Source organism: Macaca thibetana, chromosome 19 (genome assembly GCF_024542745.1).
Source record: "Macaca thibetana thibetana isolate TM-01 chromosome 19, ASM2454274v1, whole genome shotgun sequence".
Taxonomy (NCBI): domain Eukaryota; kingdom Metazoa; phylum Chordata; class Mammalia; order Primates; family Cercopithecidae; genus Macaca; species Macaca thibetana.
The window spans coordinates 43,454,613-43,469,928 of NC_065596.1; positions in this window are offsets into that span (position 1 = coordinate 43,454,613).

A 15,316-nucleotide genomic window follows, 5' to 3' on the forward strand; every position below is an offset into this window, starting at 1 on the left:
TAACTTAACTGGGTGTGGTGGCAGGTGCCTGTAGTCCCAGCTACTCAGGAGGCTGAGGCGGGAGGATCACTTGAGCCCAGGAGGCGGAGGTTACAGTGAGCTGAGATCACGCCACTACACTCCAGCCTGGGCAACAGAGTGAGACCCTGTCTCAAAAAAAAAAGTAAAATAAAATAAAATAAGCCTACAGCTAAAATTATACTTAATGATGAAAGATTGAGTGCTTTCTCCCTAAGATGAGGAATAAGGCAAAGATGTCCTCTATCACCATTCTTATTCAACCACCGTACTGAAAGTTCCATCCAGTGCAATCAGGCAACAGAAGTAAATAAAAGACAACTGGGTCAAAAAAGAAGAAATAAAACTGTTTGCAGGCCAGGCACAGTGGCTCACACCTGTAATCCCAGCAGTTTGGGAGGCCGAGGCGGGTGGATCACGAAGTTAAGAATTCGAGACCAGCCTGACCAACATGGTAGACCCATCTCTACTAAAAATACAAAATTTGGCCAGGCGGGGTAGCTCACGCCTGTAGTCCCAGCTACTCAGGAGGTGGAGGCAGGAGAATTGCGTGAACGCAGGAAGCAGAGGTTGCAGTGAGCCAAGATCTTGCCACTGCACTCCAACCTGGGCGACAGAGCGAGACTCCACCTCAAACACACACACACATACACACAATCTGTTTGCAGATGACATAATTGTCAACATAGAAAATCCAAGTAATCTACAAAAATTCTCATAGCACTAATGAGTCCAGCAAGATGATAGTATATAAGAGAAACATACAAAGATCAACTGTATATATTAGCAACAAATGCACTCATTCTATCAACAAATACACCTACAGTGTGCCAGGCACTGTTCTGTGTGCTGGGGACATAAAAGTGAACAAAACAGACAGAAATCTCTTTTGATTGTTGGTTGTGTGGGGGTTTTTTCATTTGTTTTTGTTTTGTTTTGTTTTTTGGTGTTCTTTTGTTTTTGTTTGTTTGTTTGTTTGTTTTTGAGACTGAGTCTCTCTCTATTGCCCAGGCTGAAGTGCAGTAGCACAATCTCTGCTCACTGCAATCTCCGTCTCCTGGGTTCAAGCAATTCTCATGCCTCGGCCTCCCGTGTAGCTGGGATTACAGATGCCTGCTACCACACCCAGCTAATTTTTTTGTATCTTTAGTAGAGATGGGGTTTCACCATGTTGGCCAGGCTGGTCTCAGACTCCTGACTTCAAGTGATCCTCCTGCCTCAGCCTCCCAAAGGACTGGGATTACAGGCGTGAGCCACTGTGCCTAGCCCAGAAATCTCCTTTGAACACCAAAACAAAAAATACAGCTAGCCCCAGTGGTTCATGCCTGTAATCCCAGCACTTTGGAAGACCAAGGCAGGCTGATGGTTTGAGGGCAGGAGTTTGAGACCAGCCTGGGCAACATGGCAAAACCCCATTTTTATTAAAAAAAAAAAAAAAAAAAAAAAACCTAGGCATGGTTGCACGTGCCTGAAGTCTCAGCAGCTTGGGAGGCTGAGGTGAGAGGATCGCCTGAGCCCAGGAGGCGGAGGCTGCACTGAGCTGTGATTCTACCACTGCACTCCAGCCTGGGCAACAGAGCAAGACTCTGTCCTCACCAACGCCCCCAAAATACCATTTATAATAACTTTTAAAATATGAATCGCTTAGGTGAAATCTTTAAGAAATGTGCAGGACTCATAGTGAAAGCTGTAAAACCCTGATGAAAGACATTAAAGGAGACCTAATTAAAAGGAGAGACACACTGTTTGTGGATTGGAAGACTGGACGGAGTAAAGACCTCAGTTCTCTTCATATTGATATGTAGACTTAATGCAATTCCTATTCAAAACTCCAGCAAGACTTGTCAGATATTGACAAGATTATTCTACAGTTTACGTGGAACACTAAAGGAACTAGAATAAGTAAACCAATTTTTAAAAGAATAGGCTGGGCGCAATAGCTCACGCCTGTAATCTCAGCACTTTGGGAGACCGAGGCGGGTGGATCACCTGAGGTCAGGAGTTTGAGACCAGCCTGGCCAACATAGTGAAACCCCACCTCTACTAAAAATATAAAAATCAGCCAGACGTGGTGGTGGGTTCCTGTAGTCCCAGCTACTCAGGAGGCTGAGGCAGGAGAATTGCTTGAACTCAGGAGGCAGAGGTTGCAGTGAGCCGAGATCGCGCCATTGCGCTCCGGCCTGGGTGACAGAGTGAGATTCTGTCTCCAAAAAAAAAAAAAAAAATTAAAATTAGCAAGAGAATCTCTTGAACCCAGGTGGCAGAGGTTGTAGTGAGCCAAAATCGTGCCACTGCACTCCAGCCTGGGCAACAGAACGACACACCATCTCAAAATAAATAAATAAAATAAAATAATTTTAAAAATTAAAAGAAGAATAAAATAAGATGAATTAGCCTGCTGATTTCAAGACTTAGGATTCACTACAGTAGTTGACTGTTGTTTTGGTAGAAGGAGAGATACATAGACCAATGCAACACAATAGAAAACCCAGAAATAGACCCGCACAAATACGCCCAACTGATTTTTGGCAGAAGTGCAAAGCCAACTCAATTGAGGAAGAATAGCCTTTTCAACAAATGGTGTTTGGACAAATTGGACATCTATAGGCAGAAAAGTGGATCATAATATAAACCTCAGATCTTATGCTCAAAATGGATCAAAAATTTAAATTTAAAGTGTAAAACTAGGCCGGGCACATTGGCTCACGCCTGTAATTCCAACACTTTGGGAGGCCAAGGTGGGCGGACAACCCAAGCTCAGAAGTTCGAGACCAGACTGGCCAGTACGGTGAAATACAAAAATTAGCCAGGCGCAGTGACATTGACCTGTAATCTCAGCTACTCGGGAGGCTGAGGCAGAAGAATCACTTGAGCCCAGGAGGAGGAGGTTGCAGTGAGCCAAGATCACACCACTGCACTCCAGCCTGGGCAACAGGAGTGAAACCCTGTCTCAAAAAAAAAAAAGGTAAAAGTAGAATACATTTTTAAAAGAACATACGGGAAAATCTTTGGGATCTGGGGCTAGGGAAAGAGTTCTTACACTTGACACTCAAAGCACGATTCATAAAATGAAAAGTTGGTAAGTTGGACTTCATCAAACTTGAAATTTTAATCTGTGAAAGACCCCATTAAGAAGATAGAAAGAGTTGGCCAGTGCGGTGGCTCACACCTGTCATCCCAGCACTTTGGGAGGCCGAGGCGGGTGATCACTTGAGGTCAGGAGTTCGAGACCAGCCTGGGCAGCATGGCAAGACTCCATTTCTACACAAAGTACAAAAATTAACCAGGCATGGTGGTGCATGCCTATGGTCCCAACTACTCAGGAGGCGGAGGTGAAAGGATCACTTGAGCCCAGGAGGTTGAGGCTACAGTGAACCAAGATCATGCCACTGCACTCCAGCCTGGGCAACAAAGCAAGACCCAATCTTTAAAAAAAAAAAAAAAAGAAGAAGAAGAAAGAAAAGAAGAAGATAGAAAGACAAGCTACAGACTAGGAGAAAATATTTGAAAACCACATATCTGACAAAAGACTAGTATCTAGAATATATATATATTTTAAAGCCTCTCAAAACTAAAAAGTAAAAGAAAAACAGTAACTTAATTAGAAAATAGGCAAAAGGCCAGGCATGGTGGCTCACACCTGTAATCCCAGCCCTTTGGGAGGTCAAGGTGGGCAAATCACTTGAGCGCAGGAGTTTGAGACCAGCCTGGACAATATAGTGAGACTCCTGTCTTTACAAAAAATAAAGAATAAAAAAATGAGCTGGGCATGGTGGCACACACCTGTAGTCCCAGCTACCCAGGAGGCTGAGGTGGGAGAATCGCTTAAGCCAAGGAGGCTGAGGCTGCAGTGAGCTGTGATCCGACCACTGCACTGCAGCCTGGGCAACAGAGCAAGACGCTGTCTCAAAAAAAAAAAAGAAAGGAAAGGAAAGGAAAGGAGATGAGAGGGGAGGGGAGGGGAGGGGAGGGAGGGAGAAGGGAAGGGGAAAGGAAAGGAGGGAAGGGAAAGGGGGGAAGGGAAAGGGGACAGGGGACAGGGAGGGGAGGGGAGGGAGGAGGGGGAGGAAAAGGAGAGGGGAGAAAGGAAAGGGGGGAAGGGAAAGGGGGAAGGGAAAGGGTGAAGGGAAACGGGGGAGGGGAAACAGGGGAAGGGAAAGGGGGGAAGGGGAAGGGGATGGGGGAGGGGAGAGGAGGGGAGGGAAGGGAAGGGGAGGGGAGGGGAGGAGAGGGGAGGGGAGGAGAGGGGAGGGGAGGGAAAAGTCAAGTCTGGAGTTGGGGGATGCCAGACACAGAATGTTCATAATGAATTACATCATCCCAATTCAGTCCCAAGCCCCTTCCAGCTCTCTCTGTGTGTGTATGTGTGTGTGTGTGTGAGAGAGAGAGAGAGAGCAAGAGAGAGAGAAGACAGGGTTTCACTGTGTTGCCCAGGCTGGTCTTTAACTCTTGGCCTCAAATGACCCTCCCACCTTGGCTTTCCAAAGTGCTGGGATGACAGGCATGAGCCACTGTGCCCAGCCCCTTCCAGCTTTGTTCTGTCATTTCAGTATTTCAGTTTGTCAGCCTGAGCCACAGCCTGTTTCCCCTCATAGGCACAAGGTGGCTGCCACAGTTCCAGGCATCACAGGCAAAGAGGACAACACTAACAAGAGGAAACTATGCTCCCTTTGTCTTTCTTCAGAGCTGAGCTCTAAACCCAATGGGTTTTATTTCACAGCCTGTGCCCTCCGACATTTTGCTGTCCTGAAGAAAGGACAAGAGGCAGCACTCTAATCACCATTCCATTCCAGTCGCTAGTTCCAGGCCCTTCCTTGTGTCTTTGGGTATCTTCTTTTCTTTCCCTTCCTTTTCTTTTCTTTTCTTTTCTTTTCTTTTCTTTTCTTTTCTTTTCTTTTCTTTTCTTTCTTTTCTTTCTTTCTTTCGAGATAGAGTCAGCCAGGCGCGGTGGCTCAAGCCTGTAATCCCAGCACTTTGGGAGGCTGAGACGGGCGGATCACGAGGTCAGGAGATCGAGACCATCCTGGCTAACCCGGTGAAACCCCGTCTCTACTAAAAAATACAAAAAACTAGCCGGGCGAGATGGCAGGTGCCTGTAGTCCCAGCTACTCGGGAGGCTGAGGCAGGAGAATGGCGTAAACCTGGGAGGCGGAGCTTGAAGTGAGCTGAGATCCGGCCACTGCACTCCAGCCTGGGCGACGGAGCAAGACTCCGTCTCAAAAAAATAATAATAATAATAATAATAAAATAAAGAGACGGAGTCTCACTCTGTCACTCAAGCTGGAGCACAGTGGCATGATCATAGCTCACTGCAGCCTCAAACTCCTGGGTTCAATAAATCGAGCCTCCCACCTCAGCCTCCTGAGTAGCTAGGACTACAGGTGTGTGCCATTGCACTTGGCTAATTTTTGAAGTTTTTCTGTAGAGGTGGGGTCATGCCATGTTGCCCAGACTGGTCTGAAACTCCTGGGCTCAAGCAATCCTCCTGCCTTGGCCCCCACAAAGTGCTGGGATTGCAGACATGAGCCTCTGCACCTGGCCTACCTTTGGGTATTTTTATTTTCATTTTTAGTTTTGAATATAAAATATTTGAGACCCACAAAAGAATATTTGAAATGCACAAGTCATGCATCTTAATGATCAATGAATATTTATAAACCCATCACTCAACTTAAAACCTAGAACATCGTAATACTACTGGAGAGCTACTTATGTTTCCTTCCTTTTTTTTTCTTTTTTCTTTCTTTCTTTTTTTTTTTTTGAGATGGAGTTTCACTCTTGTTGCCCGGGCTGGAATGCAATGGTGTGATTTCGGCTCACTGCAACCTCCACCTCCTGGGTTCAAGTGATTCTCCTGCTTCAGCCTCCATAGTAGCTGGGATTACAGGTATGCACCACCATGGCCGGCTAATTTTGTATTTTTAGTAGAAGTGGGGTTTCTCGATGTTGGTCAGGCTGGTTTCGAACTCCTGACCTCAGGTGATCCGCCTGCCTCAGCCTCCCGAAGTTCTGGGATTACAGGTGTGAGCCACCGCGCCCAGCCTCTGATTTTTTGTTTTGTGTTGTGTTATCCTTCCATCAATTTTTCCTTCTGTTTAACCACACTAGAGTGGGTCGTTTGGTTGTTGTTGAGCCTTACAAAAATGTTATCTTATTATATGTAGTCTTCTATAGGTTAGTGTTTGGACTCAACATTGTACGCCTGCGTCTGTTAGCATTAGATGCTAAGACAGAGCCAGGGGTGTGAGGTTTTTTGGTAGGTGATGTCTGAAGAAATACAAGGGGGAGGAAATAGAATCTGGCAGGAGGAGCCTGAGACGATGATGTTGATCTGATTCATCTGGGAGAGGAAAAAGGTGAGGTGGGATTGGGCAGGGAAAGGCTCAGAATGTGATGCTATTTTTTTCCCTGTAGACATGGGGTCTTGCTCTGTTATCCAGGCTGGTCTCAAACTCCTGGCCTCAAGTGATCCTCCCACCTGGGCCTCCCAAAGTGCAGGGATTACAGGTGTGAGCCACCATGCCCAGCCTGAATAAGATGCATTTCTGGCAGTCTTGACTAATGCCATAGGGAGCTCAGAGAACAGGTCATTGATTAGAGGAGCCTCCCATTGGGTAGACATGGCCCGATCTGAGAAGCCGTGCTCAATAATCACTGATGGTTTCTCAGGTTTCTCAGCTCAAAAGCTGACGCAGATCCTGAAGGCACCGCCCTGCTTGCAACAGAATGGCGTAGTCTTTTTGGAAGGGATGGCTGGGCTCAGTGGCACATACCTGTAATCAATCCCAGCACTTTGGGAGGCTGAGGGAGCCTGATCACTTGAGGTCAGGAGTTCAAGACCAGCCTGTCCAACATGAGGAAACCCCAACTCTATTAAAAATACACACATGGCCAGGTGCAGTGGCTCATTCCTGTAATCCCAGCACTTTGGGAGGCCGAGGCGGGAGGATCACCTGAGGTCAGGAGTTCAAGACCAGCCTGGCTAACATGGTGAAACCCTGTTTCTACTAAAAATACAATAAATTCGCTGGGTGTGGTGGTGCATGCCTGTAATCCCAGCTACTTGGGAGGCTGAGGCAGGAGAATCGCTTGAACCCAGGAGGTGGAGGTTGCGGTGAGCCGAGATCATGCCATTGCACTCCACCCTGGATGACAGAGTGAGACTCTGTCTCAAAAAAGAAGAGATGGCTCACACCTGTAATCCCAGTACTTTGGGAGGCCAAGGTGGGAGGATCATTTGAGGCCAGCAGTTCAAGCCTGGCCAACATGGCAAGACCCCATCTCTATAAAAAATATATATATATATATACACACACACACACACACACACACCCCAAAAAAAATTAGCTGGGTGGGGTGGCACATGCCTGTAGTCCCAGGTACTCAGGAGGCTGATGTGGGAGGATCACTTGGGCCCTGGGAGGTGGAGGTTGCAGTAAGTCATCATCAAGCCACTGCACTCCAGCATGAATGACAGAGCAAGATCCTGTCTCAAAAGAAAGAATATTCTTTGCAGTGCTTGTTGTAATAGCAAAAAATTAGAAACAACCCAAATAGCTACTAACAAATGAATCACTGAAATGAGGGGTGTGGAATACCATGCAGCAGGAACATGAACTACCACACATTTTCACATGGGTAAATCTTAGCACTGTGGTAACCAAAGAGGAGTGCCACCGGGATGTCCCTTCTTTTTTTTTTTTTTTTTTTTTTTTTGAGACGGAGTCTTGCTCTGTCTCCCAGGCTGGAGTGCAGTGGCCCGATCTTGGCTCACTACAACCTCCACCTCCCAGGTTCAAGCAATTCTCCTGCCTCAGCCTCCCGAGTAGCTGGGACTACAGGCGTCTGCCACCACTCCCGGCTAATTTTTGTATTTTTAGTAGAGATGGGGTTTCACCATATTGGCCAGACTGGTCTCGAACTCCTGACCTTGTGATCCGCCTGCTTCGGCCTCCCAAAGTGCTGGGATTACAGGCTTGAGCCACCGCGCTTGGCCTCTTTTTTTTTTTTTTTTTTTTTTGAGACAGAGTCTCTCACTCCATCACCCAGGCTGGAGTGCATTGGCACGATCTTGGCTCACTACAACCTTCACCTTCCGGGTTCAAGCAATTCTCGTGCCTCAGCCTCCCAAGTAGCTGGGATTACAGGCATACGTATTTCTTTTTTGAGATGGAGTTTTGCTCTTGTTGCCCAAACTGGAGTTCAAGCAATTCTCCTGCCTCAGCCTCCCGAGTAGCTGGGATTAGAGGTGTGAGCCACCACGCCCAGCCAAGCCACTTTTGTCCTCAAAGAACATTCTTGTACTGCATATGTCTCTATTGCAGGTGTACAAGAGTTTCTCTTGATATATCTTAGACTTGGAATTTCTGGCTCATTCAATCTGCCTGTATTCAACAAGATAATGCCAAAATGTTTTCTATTAGATTCGGTAACACAGCCTTTAACCTTATACTACATTCCTCTTTTCATTTAAGCTAGCTTGAGTGGGTTTCTATTGCTTGCAATTCTAACCTACCTAACTCATCAAAAATGACTTTTTGATGACAACTCTGTGACATTCCTCCCGAGAGGTCCCCACCCTGACAATAGTCACCTCAGGATTAGAACTACAGGAGGTTATGGGTGAATGAGGCACAAACACAAGTTCGACACGTCGTTAGCAATACATTCACACTGGCTGGACACAGTGGCTCACGCCTGTAATTTCAGCACTCTGGGAGGCTGAGGCAGGAGGATCACTTGTGCCAAGGAATTCAAGACCAGCCTGGTCTGGTAGAGTTTTACAACGTAAAAGTGTAAAACAATGTAAAAAAATGTAAAAAATAAAATGTAAAAAAATAAATAGTCGGCCAGGCACAGTGACTTACACCTGTAATCCCAGCATTTTGGGAGGCCGAGATGGGCAGATCACAAGGTCAGGAGTTCAAGACCAGCCCAGCCAACATGGCAAAACCCTGTCTTCTCCACCAAAAATACAAAAATCAGCCTGGTGTGGTGGTGGGAGCCAGTCATCCCAGCTACTCAGGAGGCTGAGACGGGAAAATTGCTTGAACCCAGGAGGCAGAGGTTGCAGTGAGCCAAGATCATGCCATTGCACTCCAGCCTGGGCGACAGAGTGAGATTCTGTCTCAAAAAAAAAAAAGAAAGTAATAAAAAGACTTTTTAAAAATAAGATAAGACATACACTCACATGTGCAGATCCTTGGTCCATGATGATGCCATTTTCCTGCTGCTCTGACCCAGCCATAGCCTCCCTCTAGACATCTTATTAGTTGGCCTAATGACTGCTCGTGATGTTTAAGTCATTTGCAATTAAATATTCCACAACTTGTAACTGAAAGCATCCTTAGTGATTTTTTCACTCTTCATTCATTCTTTCATATTCTTACTCTCTCTCCCTCCCTCTTTCTCTCTCCCTTTTTTCTTTTTCTTTTTCTTTTCTTTTCTTTTCCTTTTTTATAAAGAAGGGGTCAGCTGGATGCGGTGACCCACGCCTGTAATTCCAGCACTTTAGGAGGCCAAGGTGGGTGGATCACTTGAGGCCAGGAGTTCGATACCAGCCTGGGCAACATGGCGAAACCCCATCTCTACCAAAACTACAAAAATTAGCCAGCATGGTGACACATACTTGTAGTCCCAGCAACTCGGGAGGCTGAGGCAGGAGAATCGCTTGAACCTAGGAGGTGGAGTTTGCAGTGAGCTGAGATGGCGCCACTGCACTCCAGCCTGGGGGACAGAGTGAGACCCTGTCTCAAAAAAAAAAAACAAAAATAAAAATAAAAATGACAAAAAGACAGGGTCTCACTCTGTCCCCCAGGCTGGAGCACAGTAGTGGGATCATGCTCACCGCAGCCTTGACCTCCCTGGCTCAAGAGATCCCCCTGCCTCAGCCTCCTGAGTTGCTGGGACTACAAGTGCACACCACCATGCCAGGCTAAATTTTTTTATTCTTTATTTTTTGTAGAGATGGGAATCTTGCTATGTTGCTCAGGCTGCTCTCAAACTCCTGTGCTCAAGCAATCCTCCCAGGACGGCCTCCGAAAGTGCTGGGATTATAGGCATAAGCCATCATGCGCAGCTTTCTCCCTCCTTCTCTGTCTCTCTCTCACACACACAAACACACACAGCTACAGTCACATATGCAGACAGGTGACGTTCAGTCATTAATGAAGTCACGTATACAAGCAAGGTCAATGTCACAGACAAATTGTTTTTCTCATTGTTTGTTGTCACAAATTATATAAAAAGCACAAGAACCAACATTTTTGGCGGGCTTCACAAACAAATAGGGATCTGGAGGTGGTGATCTAGGCAAGGTAGTTGGTGCATAAATACCTAAGGTAATGGATGGTGCCGTGGTTTGAATATTCATCTCCTCCAAAGCTCATGTGGGAACCAAATCCACAGTTGGCAGAATTGAGAAGTGGGGCCTCTAAGAGGTGATTGGATTGTGGATTAGTGGACTAAGGGATTAATAGGTTGATGTGTTACTATGAGGGTGGGACTGGTGGCTCTATTTATTTATTTATTTATTTAGACAGGGTCTCGCTCTGTCACCCAGGCTAGAGCGCAGTGGCATGATCTTAACTCGCTGCAACCTCCACCTCCGTGGTTCAAGCGATTCTCCTGCCTCAGCCTCCCGAGTAGCTGGGATTACAGACTCGAGCCACCACGCTTGGCTAATTTGTTTGTATTTTCAGTAGAGACGGGGTTTCACTCTGTTGGCCAAGCTGGTCTCAAACTCCTAACCTGAAGCGATCCACCCACCTCGGCCTCCCAAAATGCTGGGATTACAGGCGTGAGCCAACTGGTGGCTTTATAAGAAGAGGAAGACAGACCTGAGTTGGCATGCTCGGTGTCCTCGCCCTGTGATGCTTTGCACCACCTCGGGACCCTGTAGAGTCCCCACCAGCAAGAAGGTCCTCAGCAGACGAGGCCCCTCAACCGTGGACTTCTCAGCCTCCAGAACTGTAAGGAATAAATTCCTTTTCTTGATCAATTATCCAGTTTCAATATTCTGTTGTAAGCAATAGAAAACAGACTGAAACAGACAGGTGGCAGGTGGGTCTCAGGGGCAGACACACGGGTCTCCACTGACCACACATTTCAAGTCCCAAATAGAGAGGCAGAAAAGGCCAGCTGTGGTGGCTCCTGCCTGTAATTCCAGCGATGTGGGAGGGCAAGGAGGGAAGATTGTTTGAGCCTAGGAATTCCAGGCTGCGGTGAGCTGGGACCACACCACGGCACTCCAGCCTGGGTGACAGTGTGAGATCCTATCTCTCTAAAACAAAAATAAAAAAAGGAGAAGGGAAGGGTAAAGGGAAGGTTCAAGATAGCAGAGGCACAAGCAGCCCCAGAACTCCTGTTGGGGAGATACTAATTCGTGCACCTGCCATTCTCCCCCAGGACCCAAATGACCCAGTCCCCCTCCCAGGTCTCTCATCTTCCTCGGGGCCTCCTGGAGCCGGTGCAGCCAGTGGTGGATGTGGCCCTGGGGCCTGGGCCCTGCCGTCAGCTGAGGCTGGATCTGTGGGCAGAGAAGGGCAGTGTGTGAGGCAGGGCCTGGGCCACCACAGGGGAAGGATGCTGCTCAGAGTCCACAGATCTGGGTGCCTGGGCCCCGAGGACTCACACAGACCCGGAGCTGGGAGCGGATGTGGTGCAGGGTGTGAAGGAGCTGGTCCAAGACATCCACCAGGCTGAGTCAGCGTCAGCAGTCACCTCCAGGACCTTCAGCATCAGGGCCAGCTCAGCCTCCAAAGCCACGGGGCGCTCCCTCACCTGAGGAGAGGTGAGAAAGAACAGGTGAGGGGGCAGGTGAGGGGAACAGGTGAGGGGAGGAGGATAGAGAGGAACAAGTGAAGGTGACAGGCACAGGGGAGAGGGCACAGCCAGTGTGGTCAGGTGGGAGCAGAGGGAAGGGGGAGCAGGTGTGGGGAGAGGAGCAAGAGACAAGGGAGAAGAAGGTGAAGGGGCCACTACAGAGCCAGGTGAGCGGGGTCAGGAGGGCAGGCGTGGGCCTGACTCCCCCTCTCACCTGCAGCTGCCTCAGGTCCCAGGTCCTGGGGAAGAGGCGGGAGCGGCACTTGCTGTCCTTCAGCAGAAGCGACTCTTCCTAGACAGCAAAGGCACAGGTTAGCCCCAGCAGGAGGGTTGGAGGTTAGACCACTCTGGTGGGATTGGAAGATGGCTGACAACAGGATGGGGAGGTTAACTGCTGGGAGGATGGTAGAGGACCCTCTTCCACAGGAAAACATGAGTCAGTCCCTGCAGTAGGAGCATGAGATAGCCCACTGCAGGGAGGGTGGAGGCTAGCCAGTGAAGAAAGCTGGAGGTCTTCTTTCAACAAAGTCAGCATGGTGACCCACAGAGGGTGATGGAGGCTCGCCCATGGCAAGAGGGGCAGGAGGAGACTCACACAGGCCTTGTTCTGTCTATTAAAGCCTGAGCTGCATGGACTTCGCGTCTGGCTCCTGTGCCTTTTTCACCAGGAGGATGCAGTGTCCTGGGCTCCACAGCTTTGGGGCTCTCATTCAGTCTTTTTTTTTTTTTTTTTTTTTTTTTGAGACGGAGTCTCGCTCTGTCGCCCAGGCTGGAGCGCAGTGGCCGGATCTCAGCTCACTGCAAGCTCCGCCTCCCGGGTTTACGCCATTCTCCTGCCTCGGCCTCCCGAGTAGCTGGGACTACAGGCACCCGCCACCTCGCCCGGCTAGATTTTTTTTTTTTTTTTTTGTATTTTTAATAGAGACGGGGTTTCACCATGTTAGCCAGGATGGTCTTGATCTCCTGACCTCGTGATCCGCCCAGCTCAGCCTCCCAAAGTGCTGGAATTACAGGCTTGAGCCACCGCGCCCGGCCCATTCAGTCTTATTCAAAGTCTCTGGCTTCGGGCTTTTCCTCTGGATCTCCACCTGCTGCTCTGGGTTCAGCTGTTTCTGATTTCCAGCTCCATCTGGAATATCACTCCCGCCTGAGCTCCAGGTCACACTGTTTAGCCGGGCAGAGGCCAGTCCCACGGGTGCAGAGCGGCGTGAGGTACCGGAGGGGGCGGGGTGGGGGGGAGGCCCAGGCTGGAGAAGTCTAGAGCAGGGCGGGGCCAGGTGACGCAGCTGCCCCGTGGGAAAGAGAAAGTGACAGGAGCCCGCGCCGCGGGGATCTGCGTTTTCCTACAGGAAGGTGACTTCCTGAACCGCACCTGCCTGGTGCTGTAGCAGCTTCAGTTCAGGAGGAGGATCCACAGGTGCTCCCAGTGCAGGAGTAGGGTTTTGGGGGGACAGGTGGGGGCTTGTGTGTCTGCAGACTGCTCAGATGTGGAGGGGGGTGGCTGAGGGGAACCCAGAAAGTATTTCCATGAGGGGTGCAAGGGGGGATTCTATAAGGAGGCTGCTTAGGAGAGGGGAGACCACCCAGGGAAAGGGACACTGTAGGGATGGGAGGACGGAATCAGTGAGGCCAAGACCACAGAGTATAAAGAAAAGGACAGGCCACTTTGGTACCCCAAGGCGGGAGGATCTCTTGAAGTCAGGAGTTCGAGACCAGCCTGGGCAACATAGCAGGATCCCCGTCACTACAAAAAAAATTTTTTTTTCAACTAGCCAGGCATGGTGATATGCCCCTATAGTCCCAGCTACTCAGGAAGCTGAGGCAGGAGGATCACTTGAGCCCAGGAGTTCAAGGTTGCAGTGAGCCGTGATTGCACCACTGCACTGCAGTCTAGGTGACAGAGCTAGACCTCGTCTCAAGGAAAAAAAGAAAAAAAAGGAGATCCCTCCCTGCACTCCCAACTCTACCCAACCTGCCATCAGCGGGGCGGGTGGGGGCAGGAACAGGGGAGTGCCAGTGTCTACTCAGGAATTCAGGTACAGCTGAGGGCTTCAAAGGAAGCACGTTGATTGTAACCGACCAATTCCTTTATTCATTCATTGAATCTGTCATTGATTCGAAAAGTATTTATTGAGCAGGAACCATAGGCCAACACTGTCCTGTGCACTGAGGGCCCAGCAGATAACAAAATACACAAAATTCCCTGTCCCTCGAGGAGCTGACATACCCGCGTCTCTCCCAGGACCGCAGCCCCCCAGTGCCTGCTCAGCACTTCTGTGGCTTTGGCAGCAGAGCCCGCGGCTCCCTGTCACTCTCCCAGCTGGCTGAAGGCACAGACCCTCAGCTTCCACAACCCACAACTCCAGGAGGGGATAATAAGTTAAAATAAGTTAAATATGTACAAAATAAGTTAAATAAGTTAAATATGTACAATGTCACTGCAAGAAGTGCTTTTGAGAAAAATTATGCATCAGATGGAGTCGGCTGAACACAGAAGTTGCCTGCTCTAAGGCAGCCAGAGAAGGGGACATCTAGTTGAAAACCTAAAGGAGGAGGGAGGGAACAGCATTCTCAGCAACGAGAACAACCAGTGCAAAGTGAGAACAACAACAAGTTTCTCTCACGGATGCCACCCTGTCCCGGAGGCTTTACACATGCAAGAGCAGTGAATCCTCCCAACACCTCTGATGAGGGCACCATGCTTTCTTCTACCTTGAAAATGAAGAAGTGGCTGAGCGCGGTGGCTCACGCCTGTAATCCCAGCACTTTGGGAGGCCGAGGCAGGCAGATCACAAGGTCAGGAGTTCGAGACCAGCCTGGCCAATATGGTGAAACCCTGTCTCTACTAACCCCGAGTAGCTGAAAACCATGTGTATTCCTGGGCCTGTGGATTTGGAAGAACAGGGAAAACCATGTGTATTTTCATTTGGAAGGGCGGGGAAAACCATGTGTATTTTCATACAGGCATCTGCCACCACGCCTGGCTAATTTTTGTAGTCTTAGTAGAGATGTATTTTCCTGTAGGCAAACACAGAGCCCGGGCACGGACGCGTGTCACTCTCTTTCCCTGGGGGCAGCTGCGTCACCTGGCCCTGCCCTGCTCTGGACTTCAATTTACCATGTTGGCCATGCTGGTCTCAAACTCCTGACCTCAGGTGATCCTCCCACCTCAGCCTCACAAAGTGCTGGGATTACAGGCGTGAGCTACCGTGCTCACCAGAGGTATTGAGTTCCTTGAAGATACTTTTCTGAGTCCTTAGTCACCTGACTTCTGCCCATCCAAGAAGTCCCTTGAGGAAACCTGGGGCCGACCTTGCTGTGTGCATGTGTGCTCCGAAACCATCTTGCCCGTCCATCCTCAGCATTATTAGACACGGAGACTAGTATTGGCACCAAACCCAAGACTACATTCTCTAGCATCCTGCGTGCTATGGGTGACCATGTGACTAACCCCTCACCAGGATCTAGGCCTTAA